We start from the raw sequence: 16,432 nt of genomic DNA on the forward strand, positions 1-16,432 counted from the left end.
CCACCTGCAGGCGTGTTGTTTAAATGTCTGCATCACAATATATATACACATATAAATGGAGTGCCAACGAGCACTCGGGTCAGTAAATAAACAACAGGGTCCATTTCTTAAGGCAAAGTAAAGAGGTTTATTAACAAGATAAACCAGTCGTGACGCGTTTCGCGCTCCAAAGAGCGCTTGTTCACACAACAGTCAATAAAGTTCGTCTCTTAAAAGGACTTTCCACTACGAGAAATCACCAACATGGAAAGTGGACTGTAACAACTACAATACATCACCGCCATCTTGGCATCGACAATTGTTTACATTGTGTTAAATACTTCAACATTCAATGAACTAACACTATAAATGGTAAAAAGCATTACCCACAGGGGAAATTAAAAGGCCACTCTAATAAATGCAATTCAGAAAGAACAGACCTGTCATGTATGTCTGTGTCCCATTGTCTTGTGCAACTCCCCGAAGGGAATAGCCACCCAAATGCATTATGGGAATCATAGTATCGGTCCGCTCGTGAGAAAATAACTTGTGTATATTTTGTGAAATTTCCTGTGTCTATATAAGTATGCGCTAATGTCTCAAAAGCGCCCATACTTAATATTGTTTAGTGCCCCAAAGGGCATAGAAACAAAGTATATATCGTACGTTCTCACGAGCGGACCAATACTAGCCAAGATATAGACATGTATGTAGGTTATCGCTTATATTTAACTCTCCAGTTATTTTGATATCTAACTCCAAGATATACCTTGTCTCCAAACATCTCAATTTCTCCTCCTGGTTGCCTCCTCTCTTGTGGGCACTGACAGTATCAATTTAGAAATATTTAAAATGTTTTACATGGCTGTCATGAACTTCTCTAAAATTCCTGGCAACCGGTAACGTGGGGTCTTTGTTTACTATAACCCTAGTGTGCTGCAAGATCCTTTTGTGTGCCTGCAATTTTGTATTGCCCACGTACCGGAGCCCATAGCTGCATTCCAGTATGTGGACTACAAAATCCATTTTGCTACTGAAGGCCGTCTGGAATGTATTCTTATTACAACCAAACTTACAGGCTTTGCAGGTTGCACACTTAAAAACAACTTTTCGTGTTGTAAGCCAAGAGCCCGTTCGTATGTCTTCCGGGCTACTCTTAACTAGGGCGTTCCCCATGGAGACTGTTTTCGGTATGAGAAGGATGGTGTCTTAGGCAGCAAATGGCCTATTTCTGAATCATCTAATACAATAGGCCAGTTCCGCTTGATTATGCCCCTAAGCTGTTTTTCCTGTCTTGTGTATGTTAGAATGAGTCTTGTGGGCTCTTTTATTAGAGTACTCTGTATCATCTCATCATTACCTCTTTTCTTGGTGATACCTGTGAGTAAATCTGATCTGGACCGAAGTCTGGATTTCCTTATAGCGGTTTCTATGGTCTTTATTTTGTAGCCTCTAGCAAGAAATCTCTCCTTACTTTCTTGCTGTTTCCCTTCAAGATCTTCATCACCACTACATATCCTTCTGATCCTTAACATCTCCCCATATGAGATACTTTCAATGAGATGTGCTGGATGCAAACTTTTAGCATGCAAGACCGTATTTCCTGCGGTCTGCTTATGATATAAGGACGTTTGGATTTGATTGTTCACTATAGATACCTGTATATCTAAAAAAGTTACCATCTCCGAGCTAATAGTGGCAGTAAAATTCTAATTCATATTATTTACATTAATCTGAGAAATAAAATCCATTGCACATTGTTCTGTCCCATTCCATACTATAAACAGGTCATCAATAAACCTCAACCATGTTATTATTTTATCTTGGAGTATGTGGCCATATTGCTGTTTGAGAACCAGCTCCTCCCATCACCCCATAATCAAACAAGCATAGGTGGGAGAGAAGCTGGCCCCCATTGCCACTCCTCGGACCTGTTGATATATTTGATTTTTGAACATAAAAAAAATATTTTCAAGACAGAACAGGAGCATATTCACTAACATCTGGCTGTGCTGTGCATCTTTTAAATGACACTTATTTAGAAAGTGCTCCACCGCTCTGATACCACCCAGATGCCTTATGCTCGTATAGAGCAACGTGATATCAAGTGCAATAAGCCTATGTCCTGGTTGCCATTGTATATTTTGGATTTTACGCAAAAAGTCACTGGTATCTTGTACATAGGATTTCAGGCTCTTGACATGGTCTTGTTAAAAATAGTCAATATACCAACACATATTTTCCAAGGTCCATCACATGGCACTATGATGGGCTTTCCCGGTGATGTATGTATGTATATATATATATATATACACATATATATTGAACCAATCCTGAATTCTGAGCGCATACAAATCCAGGCGCTGACTCCGTGGGATGATAGATCAAAGAAATACTTTATTTCACAAGGACGCCAAGACGCGTTTCGACGGGAAAACCGTCTTCTTCACTACATTTGGTCCCTCTACAGTGTTCGTTTATATCACCGAAACGAGGCACATTCCACCATGGTTGCCACAGCAACTGTATACATAGACATAAAAGAAATAACAGGTATGTCTTAACCATAAAACAAAAAATTCAATATTGAATTGAAATACACATCACATTTTTGACTTGTGTTGAAAAAAACATTAATGCATTTTAGCAAAAAGGGCACTATAGTTAAGTTTGACGTATAAATGAAATGCATAAGTCATAGTAATGCAATGATTTGTAAAATACAATTTGTCAAACAAAGTATTTGCTTTTACTTTTGGAGTAAAGCCCAAGTGGGCAGACAAGCAAAAATGTTGAAAATAGAGCGTATATGGAAAAGGTGTATGTGCCAAGAAAAATTAAAGGATTAAGAAAAAAAAAATATATATATATATATATATCCGCTCCCCTTGCACCATGTCCGAGTCACTCACGGTCGGGTGCTGTTAATGCGGCGGTGCCTGTCGCAATTTATTAACGCTCCGATATTTTTCTCATCCATAGAAAAATAAAAGCACTCACGGGTTTACGTGTTGACGGGTCTTTATTGCCAGAACAAACTCGTTTCGGCGGTCTGCCTTCTTCGGTGTTACCGGCACACCATACGCAGCCGTCATTTAAACACCTCAATGTGTGATGGAAATAAACAAAGGACAACTCCTATATTGCAAAAGCGGTGGCGCCATCTTGTAATGTGTTAATATTATTGCAAACACGTTACCAAATGAAGATTCTACAAATACCAACTATGCAAATGCATATTGTTCCAATTCATTATTCATCCATTCACCTGTTATATAAACATACTTTCACAGTAGCATTTTTATATGATAGTCACCGATTTACTTTTGATTTATATCATGTATTCAGTACTGTTTATACTTACTATCGTTATGGCAACAAATCCACCATACAATCATGCCGTGTAAGAAATAATGTAAAAGATTTTGTGAATAGGTACAAAAGGGAAAAATGACATTCATTGACCAAAAACGATATACAAGCCCCAGTATAACAACAAAATGGATTTGGTAAACACAACAGATTTCACTGCAGAAATACAATTACCTCATGCAATTTGGGGAAGCATGTGAGGCGCGTGAGTCACAGCGCGTACTTGCACGCGACCAGGACCCGCTCCACCCCTCCTTGAGAGTCCCATTTATTGGATTGTGTGCCGCCTCAAAGAATTCAATTCCCGGCACCAGAACACCCTCACTCCATTCTAAATTGATGTGTTTGGACACAGCGGTTTTCGCAAGCCTTCGATCTTCCTCGAGGCACTCACTGAAGTGGTGACACCACCGGTGAAACGCTAGTTAATGGACTACACCTTCAATGATTAACCCTCCCATATGCTAAAGTTCATATGCTCACATTTTGTCCTGAAGATGAACTCGAATAACTGAGTTCGAAACGTCGTCGACCTTACGCAACTTGAACCCTTTATACTGATCTAACAAAAAATGGTTCACAACTGTTGCCAATGCGATGTTCTTTTTTAAAGTTCACCCTCACCTTCACGTCACGCTTGTTGTCACTGAATATGTGAGCACTTGAATTCATCTTATGTATAATAAATAAGTGTCATATATTGACTTCTCTTGTCCCCTTTCTCTATATTAATTATCACTCTCCCCTATGAGTCTTTGTACCTATACAAAATCACCTGCCCTCTTAAGGGCCCCTCTCTGTCCTGGACCTTCATAGGCCATTAAGAACCATTATTTCCTTCTACATTTAGTTTGACTTAGCCATGATATCCAATGGAAGGTGGATATCATGGTTAAGTCTGCCCTGCCTTATCAGCAAACTATCGGCAAACGTTGTGCGAATCGCACATTTGGCAGCTTGCGCCAGGAATTGTAGCACTTTTGAGATAAGCGTTGCTAATAGCACGCTATCTCAGCAATAAAATTCAGCAATAGCTGGCGATAATTATCCTAGCTCCAAGTGCGCTTAGCGATAATTATCGTCGGTTGTTGATGATATGCCACTTGATTCTTTTCAGTTTAGCCAGTCCACCATTATGCCCCCACTGCCTCTCTTCAACCAAGACGGCATTGCCATGCACCTCCAACACAGGTATAGGTCAAGAAATTTCAGCAAATCTTTCTTCACAAAAATGGACTCAACTCTGACCGATTCCCCTGCAACAAAACGTGGCATATGAATTATACATATGAAACTTTTCTCCTATTTTTCTCATTCACTACCTTGACCCTTTATCTAGTATTTTGGTAAGCAGACTGCCCCAGATCTATAGGTAAGTTAGCAATTAAGATACAGCCCTGAGCCTGTCATCCTCCCATGCATCCACTCAAAAGGAAGCCTTCCTGTTAAAATTTGGGAAGTTGTTCTTCATGGCCAGAACAATTTACGTCCTGCTTAAACAACAATCCGTTACCCTATTATAATTTATCTTTGGCACAACGCGTTTTTCTCTGGGCCATCCTTAGAGCAAATAACTAAGGTCCACTTGCATAACACAATCACGAGTCATTTCCAAATTCTATTGATCGTAACTCTTGCCAACAACTTGATCTCACACTCAGCAATAATATTTTCCTTGATATTGTTCACAAATTCACCACTTTCGTCTGTTACTGGCAAACTCAATAAGCAGTCTGCACACATTTCTCACAGCTGAAAAGAATTCTATTCTCAAATTAAACACTCATAGTTTTGCAACTAACCTAGCCTGGATTTTCTTTTGGCACCAGACACAATTTTCACTAGAGGTCTTTGGTTTGACATAATTAAACATACACCTTAAACTTCTCAACACTCCATCCACAAGCTATCATTTCCTTTTCAATCCCTGAGTGTCCTTCAACAGGGGATAACACTGCTCCCAAGACATATGCACTGGTATTCACTGTGATACAGCTCAAGGGTCCTTCCAAAAATCCTTTAAGGCAGAATCCCTTGAAATAATTTCTTAATTTCAACCAGCGCAATGTGGCTCTTATTATTCCATTCAAAAGTTCAATTTTTTGTAAGTAATGGTCTAAATGTTTTGCAGTTGATCTCTGTCTTTAGAAGATGGTGCATTCATGATAAATTCGATCAGCGCAGGCCGAGGTTTAACTCCAGCACAAGGCAAAAATTTAGCTAAATACTCAGTTTCCTTTTCCCTGAAAACACATTTTTCCTTTCCTAGTGTGCCCTCCTTATTTTAAAGTTTCAAGAATTTTTTCAACATCAGAATTATGTTGCTGAACACAATCATCAAAATTTTAGATATCATCTTGAAAATCTACACCATTTCAGAGCTCGCCCTTTGGAAGGTTGAAGCAGCTAATGCCAGGCCAAATGGTTTCTGTCAAAATTAGTATGTACCTATAGCAGTTATTAATCCGGTGAAATGTTTTGACCCTGGTTCGAGCATTATCTGATGATAACATGCCATTATATCCTACATTGTGTGCCAAATGACCTTACTAACAACAGCTAAAAGGACCACGATTCTGGGAAGAGGAAAACTGTTTACCCAGATGGCATCATTCAGATGTCTGTAATCTGTGCAAAACCTTAGATCACCTGCCTTCATACATGACAGAATCAGTGGAGAAAGCCATCATGTGGCATCTAAAGGCTCTATGCCCTAAACAAAGTAATCAATTTGCTTGTGCAAGTCTGCACGGATACTAAAAGGAACATTGCAGGGAGCTTATGCTTAATAGGAGGATGATTAGTTTTACCACAAATTGTGCCCAGTTTAACAAAGAACATGTATTTGCACATATCAGTCCAGGAATGCATTGTATAGTCTTCTACTAGCAAAGCACAATCTTTTTCCACGGACATAAGGATCATCTTGAAACTGCCTATTGCAGAGTCCATAGTGAGTCCCTCCATTGTTACATATAATTTTCCTTGAAGGCTACGATCTTTTTAAAAAATCAGCCCCAAAACTTAACTACTTAACCTATTCTGCTACATTCAAATTCTAAAGTTCTTCCATCTGGAGGGAGCAAAATCTTTTTTTTTTCAATCACCTTCATAACATACCATATAAATAATAGTGATTCTTGCATCAGATTCTACTACTACATCAGTTGGTTTTCCATCAATCACAACTTTGATGCATGGGTCATCATAATTTCAAAAGGCTTTCACAGGACAACTGCTTTCAGGGTCAGATACTAAGACTAATTCATCCATTTTATCTTCAGTGTTAGTTTTGTCATTCTGAGTGTCATTATCTACAAAGCATAACACTTCACACTTTTCACCACTCATTTTAGCACCATACTTTGCTAAATTACCTAGTGTTCCGCATTTCCGGCATACTTGACAGATGGCAGGACAAATGCAAAAACGAGCTAGATGCAAAGAAGAGCCATGCTTATAGCATTTATTAGACCCAATGGTAATCTATTTAGAAGAGACCCTGAATTTGACTTGCCACTTTATCTTGTACCTTAAGGTACCATGGCACAGTGGCCATACTGTTGTGTGGCAACTCTCATATTGAATGTGACAAACGCTGTAGGATGCATAGTAAATGATGAGGGAGTGGCAATGTGAGAGTAAAACTTTGACTTATGTGACAAGTTTGTAATTGGAATTTTCCTGGGACTGTTTTCTACTTCATGCTATATGTAGAGCTTTGTCAAGGTTAACATTGTTACAATCTAGATGATGCTCTTGTAAACCTTGAAGCTGCATCAAGCAACAAGTTGAATTTTGATTCACTGTGAGGTAAAACCCCTATCCTGATAATCTTTGGCTAAAATGTTCACAGCCGTAACAAAAGCTTTTACCAGCTCATTGGGACCTTGAGCTCTGGAAAAATAAATTATGAGGAAAAACTATCACTATCCAAATAATAACAGACCAAATTCTTTGTGTCTTTCAGGTCTACATCTCTGTCCATAAATTGTGCCTAAATACGTGTTGAAGGTTCTAATGCTTGTGCTCAACCTTATAGCAGGTGTTTAGGCCCATTCCCCACCCACTTATCTGGGACTGGTCCTCCCACCAGTCTAGGACCTTTCAGACCCAGCCTTGCTCTGCAGCCACCTCTCTCCTCTCTCTCTTACTCCCTCTCTCTCTGCCACATTTTTTCTTCTGCCTGTTCTCTGCTCTTCCAATGTTGTGCCCTCTATATTAGTGCCTCTTCTTCTTTTGTGCCCCTTTCTGTGATTTCTGCTGTCTTTCACCACTTTCCTCCACTTTTGGGCCCTTGTCTCTTGGTGCTTTTTTTCTTTTATGCGCCCGTTATCTGTTTCAGCTCTCCTTTACCACTTTCTTGCACTTTGTGCCCCTCTCTTTTTGGTACCTTTCTCCCTTTCTGACCTTTTGTCCTTTCTGTGCAGACTTATCCTTGTGCATGTTTCTCTTTTGTCCATCCTATTTGTGCCGTTTTTCCAGCTCACCCCCCTGTGTCAGACCCCTCCCCAGTTTCAGGCCCCTCTGCCCCCTCCAACACTTTTCCACTCCTCCCTCCTCCCCCACTTTTTACCTGCTCCTCCCACTTTGCCTTTCACCCTCTTCTTCCTGCTTTCTGCTTCAAGCCCTGCCCACAGCCACCATGCTCCTCCCCTCTTTTAGGACCTACTAATTGTGGCTGCTACGCAACTGCGCCCAGCGCCACAAATCCTGGTCCGGTCAGTCTGTGCCACTACACTACAACAATCCTCCTCTCACTTGACCCAGTTCACCAAGTCACCTGCTGCTGCTGCGCTGCACCCCACACCATGGTAGGACTGTTCACCTGAATCCACTGCTGCTCCACCTTCAGCAACATATCCACACTTGCCTCTCATGCACCAACACCTATACCATCCACTCGGGCTAACGCCTCACAACATTCCATAACCGCACCTCGACAACCACTCGCAAGCATGCTTCTCAACACCAACACCCACTCGCTCAGTAATCAGGCCACCGAAATCTGAGATCTCCTCAGCAACAACGCGCCAGACCTCCACTTCCTCATAAAAACCTTGCTCAACCCTGCTTTGGGTCCTGCTATCTCCATGACATCCTAGCGGGCTACAAGATCGCACGGCAAGACCTCCTTTGCAAACCAGGAGAAGCACTTGCCATCATCTACAAGGACACCATCAACAATATCCATGGACAATGACCCCCCGTCATTGAACACAGCTCTTCTGCCTACAAACAAACAATAGCTTCTCCCTGAAAGGAACCCTTGTATATCAACCACCTGGACCATGAACCAGTTTTCACAACCTCATCACAGACTTCATTGGTACCTTCAACAACAATTCCAAGGACTTCATACTACTCAGCAACCTTAATTTCACAGACCTCCTCAAAAGCCTGAACAACATCGGACTCACCCAGCTCGTAATAGACCCTATGCATATCACAGGACATACTCTGGATCAAATCTTCTCCACCAACAATATCACGAACAATGAAGCCTCACCACTCATATGGACCTACCACTTTATCATACACATACAAATCACAATGCTGCAAGTCAACGTTCCCACCAGCATCAACCTACCCAGCTGAAGCTGGAACAAAGTAACATAGGCAGACTGGCATAACACCCCCCTAACGGACCATCCCAACCCCACCAACAACTTATACAAAAACATCACCAACTTGTATGAATAAATGAAGAACTGTGCAGACTCACTCGTGCCAGTCAAAAACAACATACAAAGAAGAACCAGCAAACAAACCAGTTGGCATACATATGACCTCCAGGAATCCAAACAGTACTGCAAACAAATAGAAATAAAATGGAGATCCAATCATAATGTCGATGCCAGAACCACCTTCAAGGCTGTACTCCGGTGCTACCATTGACTCCTGAGAGACATGAATACAAGGGAACAAAATGAAAGTTTAGAGGAGAGTTCCAACCACTGCATGGAGATCTTTTTGACTGTCAAAGAATTTAGCACCCCCATGGCCGCAGCCAACACTATCACTCCATCAGAGGAACTCTGCAACAAGTTATCTAACTTCCTCCACAGCAAAATAGAAAAAGTCTTCATAAACTTTGAACAGTAATCTGATCCCAAAGGCCTCATCACCAACTTGAACACCACCAAACAAGACATACACCTGACTGCATGGAAAACACTCACCGAAGAAGACACCACAGTAATCATGAAAACAATTCACTCAGTGGCCCCAATGGGCCTAATACCCCACCACATCTACAACATGGGACGACCAACGATCAGCTGCATCCTCACCCACATCATCAATACCTTCATCAAATCTGCCACCTTCCCAGAAGACTGAAAGCATGCAGCAGTCAGCGCTCTCCTCAAAAAACCTTCGCCCGACCTCAACGACCTGAGCAACTTCTGACCAATCCATCTGTTCCCATCCCCAATCAAAGTGATAGAGAAGGCAATGAACTAAAAAACTCACCAACCACCTAAAACTCCATGACCTATTCTACCACTTCTAATCAGGTTTTCGGAGCCACCACAGGACAGAAATAGCGCTCACCGTGGCCCCTGATGAAATCCACACAATAATCTTTGGAGAAACTGCTGCCCTCATCCTACTCCACCTTTCCTCTGCCTTCAATACAGTCTCCTATCACACCCTCATCAGAAGATTGCATGACAAAGGTATCCAAGGACTAGCCCTTAACTGGATTTGCTCCTTTCTCATAGGAAGAACACAGCAAGTCAGACAACCACCCTTCACATTGGAACACAAGAATCTGCTCTGCAGAGTTCTCCAGGGTTCATCGCTAAATCCAACCCTGTTCATATATACATGACATCCCTCACCAACATTACCAAGTGACATGGCACCTTCATCATATTCTACAACGATGATGCCCAGCTCATCCTATCTCTGACCGACAAGTCCACTACCACCATAACCAACTTCTCCAACTGCATGATCAACATAGCAGACTGGATGAAAACAACTGCCTGAAAACCAACTCCGAACAAGATGGAAGTGTTGGTATTTGGGAACAAGAACTCTCCCTGGGACTCCACCTGGTGGTCATCAGACCTCAGACCCACAACGACCAACCACACAAGAAAACTGGGAATCATGCTAGACGACAAGCTCATCATGACAGCACAGGTCAACATAGTCAGCTCCTCCTGCTTCCATATACTCTGCAATATCTTTAAAAGCTACTCCAGAATACCAGACGTACCCTCACACAGGCCCTCATCATGAGCAGACTATACTACAGCAACGCACTTAATGACGGGATCTCCAATCAACTCCTCCACTGACTCAAGACCATCCAGAACACGACAGCAAAGCTTATCCTCTACCTCCCACAATGCAGCTACACCTCAGAATTGGATATAGCTAATGAATTCATGACTCGAGAAAGGCAGACCATTGTCTGTGCGTAATTCTTGAATGAGGCCATGGGTGGCCATTACCTTCTCAATTTGTGGTATTGTGTTGTTGGCTGTAATAGAGTCCAGAATTTCGACCTAAGGATACTTTGAAAAGTCGTCTATTACTACGAGCATGTGTCTTCCATCTGCAGACTCCCGACGTCGGCACTTGCTCTGTGCCAGGGGTGAGGCGGTATTTCTTCTGTCAAAATCGGTGCAGATGGTTCAGCTGGGCCAACTGCCTGGCACAGGGAGCAAGACTGGATTGTTTGCTCTACGACACTGTCCAGGTCAGGAAAACACACCTTGCCGCGCAGTCGGGACTTAGTCTTGACTATTCCTTGGTGAGCGATGTGAGCCAGATCCGCCACCTATTGTTGTAGTGCTCTAGGGATCACCAGGTGGGCACCCCTCATTAAGCATCCCTCAGGGGAATCAGCCAGGTCCATGCGGACATGATGCAGGCCCTTGAGGGCTACCTGCGCTTCCTCCGTTCTCCATGTCAACTTCTCGAGGAGGAGATGCCACCGTCCTGACCCCACTGCCGAGATCGCCATCACCCAGCACTCATCCGCTTTGGTTGCTTCTACGATGTCCTCCAACGAGACCGGCAGGGGGCGAGATCGTTCGACCACCAGCTTGACGTACTCTTCAACCTTGTCTGCTTCATCTTCCTCCTCCTTAGTTACTGGCCTCGCATGCCTGGACAGGAAATCGGCTGGATTGTTCGTCCCACGGTGGTAGACCACGTTGAATTGGTATTCCTGTAGCTGCAGGATCCATCTTTCTATATTCGGAGGAGGTTTTGACGAGATTCCCATGAAGAGGGGAATTAGCGGTTTGTGGTCTGTGTGGACTGTGAACGGCTGAATGTACAGGTGGAAATGACGACACCCCCAGTGAATCGCTATAGCTTCCTTTTCGATGTGGGAATACCGCTGTTCAGTGTCTGTGAGGGCACGGCTGGTATATGGTACCGGGGCCCACTCCCAGTCCGATTGTTTCTACGACAGCACTGCACCAAGTCCAATGGGGCTTGCATCAATGGATAGCTCCGACTCACACGCCGGGTTGAAGTAGACCAACGTGGTCTCAGCTGAGAGAGCACGCTTGGTGTTCAGGAACTCCTTTTCCTGCACAGGGCCCCATTCCAACGTGGAGGTGTTCTTCGTAAGGTCTCTCAATGGTGCCGTGAGGTCAGTGAGGTTGCGGATGAACCGGCCACAGTATGTGACCATGCCCAGGAAGCTTCTCTCACCAGTCACAGTGGTGGGGGCTGGTGCGGTCTGGATGTCACGGACTTTCGCAGGGTCCGGCGACACACCCTGCTGGGAAAAATGGTATCCCAAGAAAGCTACCTCCTTTTGTAGAAATGCACATTTTACCCGATTGAGGGTGAGGCCACTGTCTTTAAGTCTCTGGAATACATCTCCAAGGCGGTCCATGTGTTCCTCTAGAGTGGGTGCATGCACCAAGATATCATCACTGACTTTGATGACTCCTCTTAGGCCGGAGAGCACACCTCTGATGGTGTCTTGAAAGACTTCTGCTGTGCTGGAGACACCAAAACTGAGACACTTGTATCTGCGCAGTCCCATGTGTGTGGAGAAAGTCGTTATGGCTCTCGACTCAGGATCCAACAATAGTTGATGACACCCGGCCCGTAGGTCCATCTTCGAAAACCACTGCGAACCACTCACTTCCGCGACGATGTCATTCACCGTCGTGGTTGGCCGCAGGGTTGGCTGTAATGGGAGGGTCCTGAGTATTTACTTCGCCATTATGTTTATTGAGGTTCCTGTATCGATGAGCGCCTGAATTGGGTGTCCGGCGACACTTATGCTGTATTTTGGGTTTCGCCATCTGGGGCATCAGTTTGGTTGCAGGGCGTGAATGACGTGGACTGCGCCTTCCACGTCATCGTCATCCATGTCATCTTCTTCTCCTCCCGTTTGCGGGGTATCCATCGCATTGACTTGACGGCCTCGCTGTCGTCTTTGCCCAGCCGAGCGGCATACCTGTGCCAGGTGATTGAACCTGCCACACACAGTGCACTGCTTTCCTTGAGCAGGGCACGGACCTTGATGAGGGTAGACTCCTCCACATGTGTAGCACGCCCTTGATGTTGGAGATGGTTTACTGCGCTCAGGCTTCTTTGTTGAGGGTTTTGCCAGGGATTCGGTCACCACCGCGTTCACAGGTTCTGTCTTCACCTGCCGTTGGAGGGCTGCTTCCATGTGCGCAGCGCACACTTTCGACAATTCTTTGGACCAACCCATCATCAAGATATCCACCATGGAAATTCCAGGGGTTTGGAATATGTTTTCTCGTAGCTTGGCTGACGAACACCCCTGAATGAATTGGGCCTTAATCTCGTTTTCAGCATCCGGTAACATGCAAGATCTCGCCAGCTCTTTTAACCGGGCATAGAATGTGTCACACTGACTCTTTGGGAAGTTGTTGTGCCTGGCGTAGAAGGAAACGTTCATAATCTGGGTTGGCTAGAGGCTCGAAGTGCGCAGTCAGTGCAGCTTTGAGTGTGGCATACGTGTGAGGTGGCCCAGTTTCCACCACCGATTTGCCCAACTTGTGGATCGCGGGACCACCCTGGTGCAGCAGCATGGGTTGATGGCGATCCGGTTTCAGGCCCACTGCTGCGAAGTAGGTCTCGAGGCGCTCCAACCAGTCCTTCCACTTGGCCACCTGTGCAGATGGTGGACCATCGACTACGAAAGCCTCCACTGGGGGGACCATCGCCATTCTGCGAGCTTCAGTCCCACTTGGGATGCACCAGCGAAAATAGCAGTGGGATGTGGCTCTTGTCTGTGCGGTAGCACGTTCCAGCACTGTACTCCTAATGTGTTACACTGGCAGTCTCTGGGATGCCCCTGTCATTTCATACAGCCATTTAATTGCCTGTAGAAAATCCACACTGTCGGTATGTGTAGCCCACACATGCCCTTTCTCTTATGGCTCTCCTTCCCTTTTTGTTCTTTTGTGACTTTCTGTATTGTGAATTCACTACTTCTTATAATTCTTTTCTTTTCTTTTTTATTTTGCTCACTTTTGCGCTTGTCTGAAAAGAACTCCTGAGGGCCCCCCGCCCTCCGGCGACACAGTCACACTGAATCCAGGGCCAACCGGCACTGAGACCCCGGCACCACGCTAATCTCTGCTCACAGCAGGCGTGCGCACGCACAGACCACGTGCGTTGGGCCGCGCTGAGGCAGCACATGGACATGGCCGAACGCCGCTCTGGATCCCAGGAGAAAGCACAGGAGAGCCACGAGCACATGCTGAGGAGGTGAGCGTGCAGCGGAGACACGCTGGAGGGGGGACGCTCACTGTAATCTTGTCGGGCCTGGCGCCCGACGACACCGCGCCGCACAGAGACCACCGCAGACAGTGTAGACGCACTCCGGAGTGGAGCGATCGCACGGAGGCAGGCACAGAAGTCGCACGGGTCCCAGGGACAGGAACCACCCTCGTCGCCAGTTGTTATGTGCCAGGGGAACCCGTTGACATGTACTGCTAGGTATTATAATGAGACAGGCCACAGCGTGATGAATGAAAGACAGCAGACACTTGTAATAGTGGTAATACCGGTCTGAACCCGGATATCCGGTCCCGACCCTCATTTATCTCCTAACCCCACTTCCGCCTGGGGCGGTACCACTCTGTTGGTGTGTTTAAGACAAAATGTTGAGGACACCCCTGCATCGCAGATTGCATGGTGTGGTCCTCACAACATAACAGTGTGAAACCCTACTCAGGAAACAACAACCACAATCTTTGTCAGGGTGAGGCACTAGCAAACCCCAAATTAACCTGTGCTCGAACCCTGTGATAGCTTGGCACAAAGGATCCATGCTTAACTTAGAGGAATGTGTAAAATATTGATGCTGCACTTGAAACAGTACAAGAGTGAAAACATAATACATGAAAAATCCCACACCAAAATTTAAATAATAAATCAAGACAAAATGACAAAAATCCAATCAGTAGAACAAGAGATATGCGATTTCAAGGATTTAAGTGAAAATAGCGTCAAAATGCCCAGAGCGCTACTCACGTCTATCTGGTCGTGCGAGACTGGGAGAAAGTCACAAGTTCAGGCTGATCGCAATGGAGTGCTGGTTGAATACAGGGACCAGGTTTGTCCCGCTGAGAAGTTACCTTCTCAGTCCAGCACAAAGAGTCCTGTTCGCAGTGGAGGAGCTGCGAGGGGCAGGGTAGCATTGCCGGCGGTCGTCAATGTAGCACAAAAAGCAGGCCAGGTGTCACAGATAGTTGTTGCTTTAGCGTGAAGATCCTGTTGTCTTCATGAGCGGTTGGGCCGGAGAATCGTGCTGATGCTCCCTGCTAGTGGCTCAGGCTGTAAGGCGAAGGGCTGGGTTGACAGAACTTCGATTTGGTGAGCAATTTGAGCAACACGATTTTGGCACCAACGGGCCTTTTCACAGTCACAAAGAGCCGAAAAACGTCAATTCAGTTCCCCTGAGGACACGCCAAGGGCCCAGGACCTGTGGAGCACTACTTTGGGGGTCAAGGGCTTGCTCCATCTGGATCTGGGTGCTGGTTCAGGTCTTTGGGAGCCTGTTATGTATCTGTGGTTCTGACAGGAGGCCAGCAGACTAGCCCTTGGAGTCACTCTGGGAGTTCTGGGTGCAAGTGAAAATCCCTCTGACGCAGACAGGAGGTCAGCAGGGTAGTAATTCAGCAAGGCAGCGGGCTAGCAGAGCAGTAGTCTAGCAGGGCAGCAGCCCAGCAGAGTGGCAGTCCTTTCAACAGCACACAGTCCTTGTTCCTGGCAGAGTGTCCACAGGTTCCAAAGTGTGCTGAAGAGTTGCTGTCTGAGGTCCAAATGTTTACCAAGTGTCTCCTTTGAAGTGGGAGAAGCTTCTAGAGGTTTCTCTTTGAAGTGCACAGATTTCCTGCCTCCTCTGGCGCCAAACGTACTACAGGGGATATGCAGCCCTTTGTGTGGAGGAGGGACACAGCCTATTCAAGCGTAAGTAGGGCAATCCCCAGCTCTGCCCTCTCATCCTGCCAATGATGGCCCATCCAGGCACACCCAAGCCCTCTATGGGTTAATACACAAAGCACAACTGTCAGCTACAGCCAGTCATGTGACCCAGAGACACACTGCAGGCACCAAATGGCTAGGACAGGTGAATTCCAACTTTCTAAAAGTGGCGTTTCCAAAACTATAATGTAAAATCCAGCTTTACCATTGGAGAGGATAATCCTTACAATTCCAAAGACACCGAGACTGAACTGGATACCCGTTCCCATTTGGAAGTCACAGCTTATTAACTGTAATATGGTAAATCCAAAGTTGTCCTATGGGAGAGGTAGGACAGGCAGTAGTGAATAATTAATTTCAGAATTGTTCATTACTAGGAGATGTAAAACGTAAAAGGGAATGTCCAACTTTTTGAAAACAATACACTCTGCTCTCTGGGCTGTTTAGGGCCTAACCTAGTGGTGACTTATATGTATTAAAAGGAAGGATTGGGCCTGTCAACTGGGTTCTTTTGTCAGGTCGAAATGGCAGTTTAAAACTACACACACAAGCTGCAATTGCAGACCTGAGACCTGTTTAAAGAATACTCAAGTGGGTGGCACAACCAGTGCTGACGGCCCACTGGTAGCAT

At 45.1% G+C, this 16,432-nt stretch overlaps 1 protein-coding gene across 2 annotated transcripts in view; it reads right to left on the reverse strand.

Moving 5' to 3' along the window:
* The window catches only part of LOC146833769 (dimethylaniline monooxygenase [N-oxide-forming] 2-like), a 274,031-nt gene that overhangs the window by 208,334 nt on the left and 49,265 nt on the right, over positions 1-16,432 (reverse strand). The window contains exon 1 of one of the 2 annotated variants that reach the window (XM_085601637.1): positions 3,526-3,751. The exons of the other annotated variant lie outside the window; for it this stretch is intronic. The gene's annotated coding sequence lies outside the window, so the exon portion shown is untranslated. Of the gene's footprint in view, positions 1-3,525; positions 3,752-16,432 lie in introns of those variants that run through there. 2 annotated transcript variants of the gene reach the window in all.

Source organism: Triturus cristatus, chromosome 4_2 (assembly GCF_964204655.1).
Source record: "Triturus cristatus chromosome 4_2, aTriCri1.1, whole genome shotgun sequence".
NCBI lineage: Eukaryota > Metazoa > Chordata > Amphibia > Caudata > Salamandridae > Triturus > Triturus cristatus.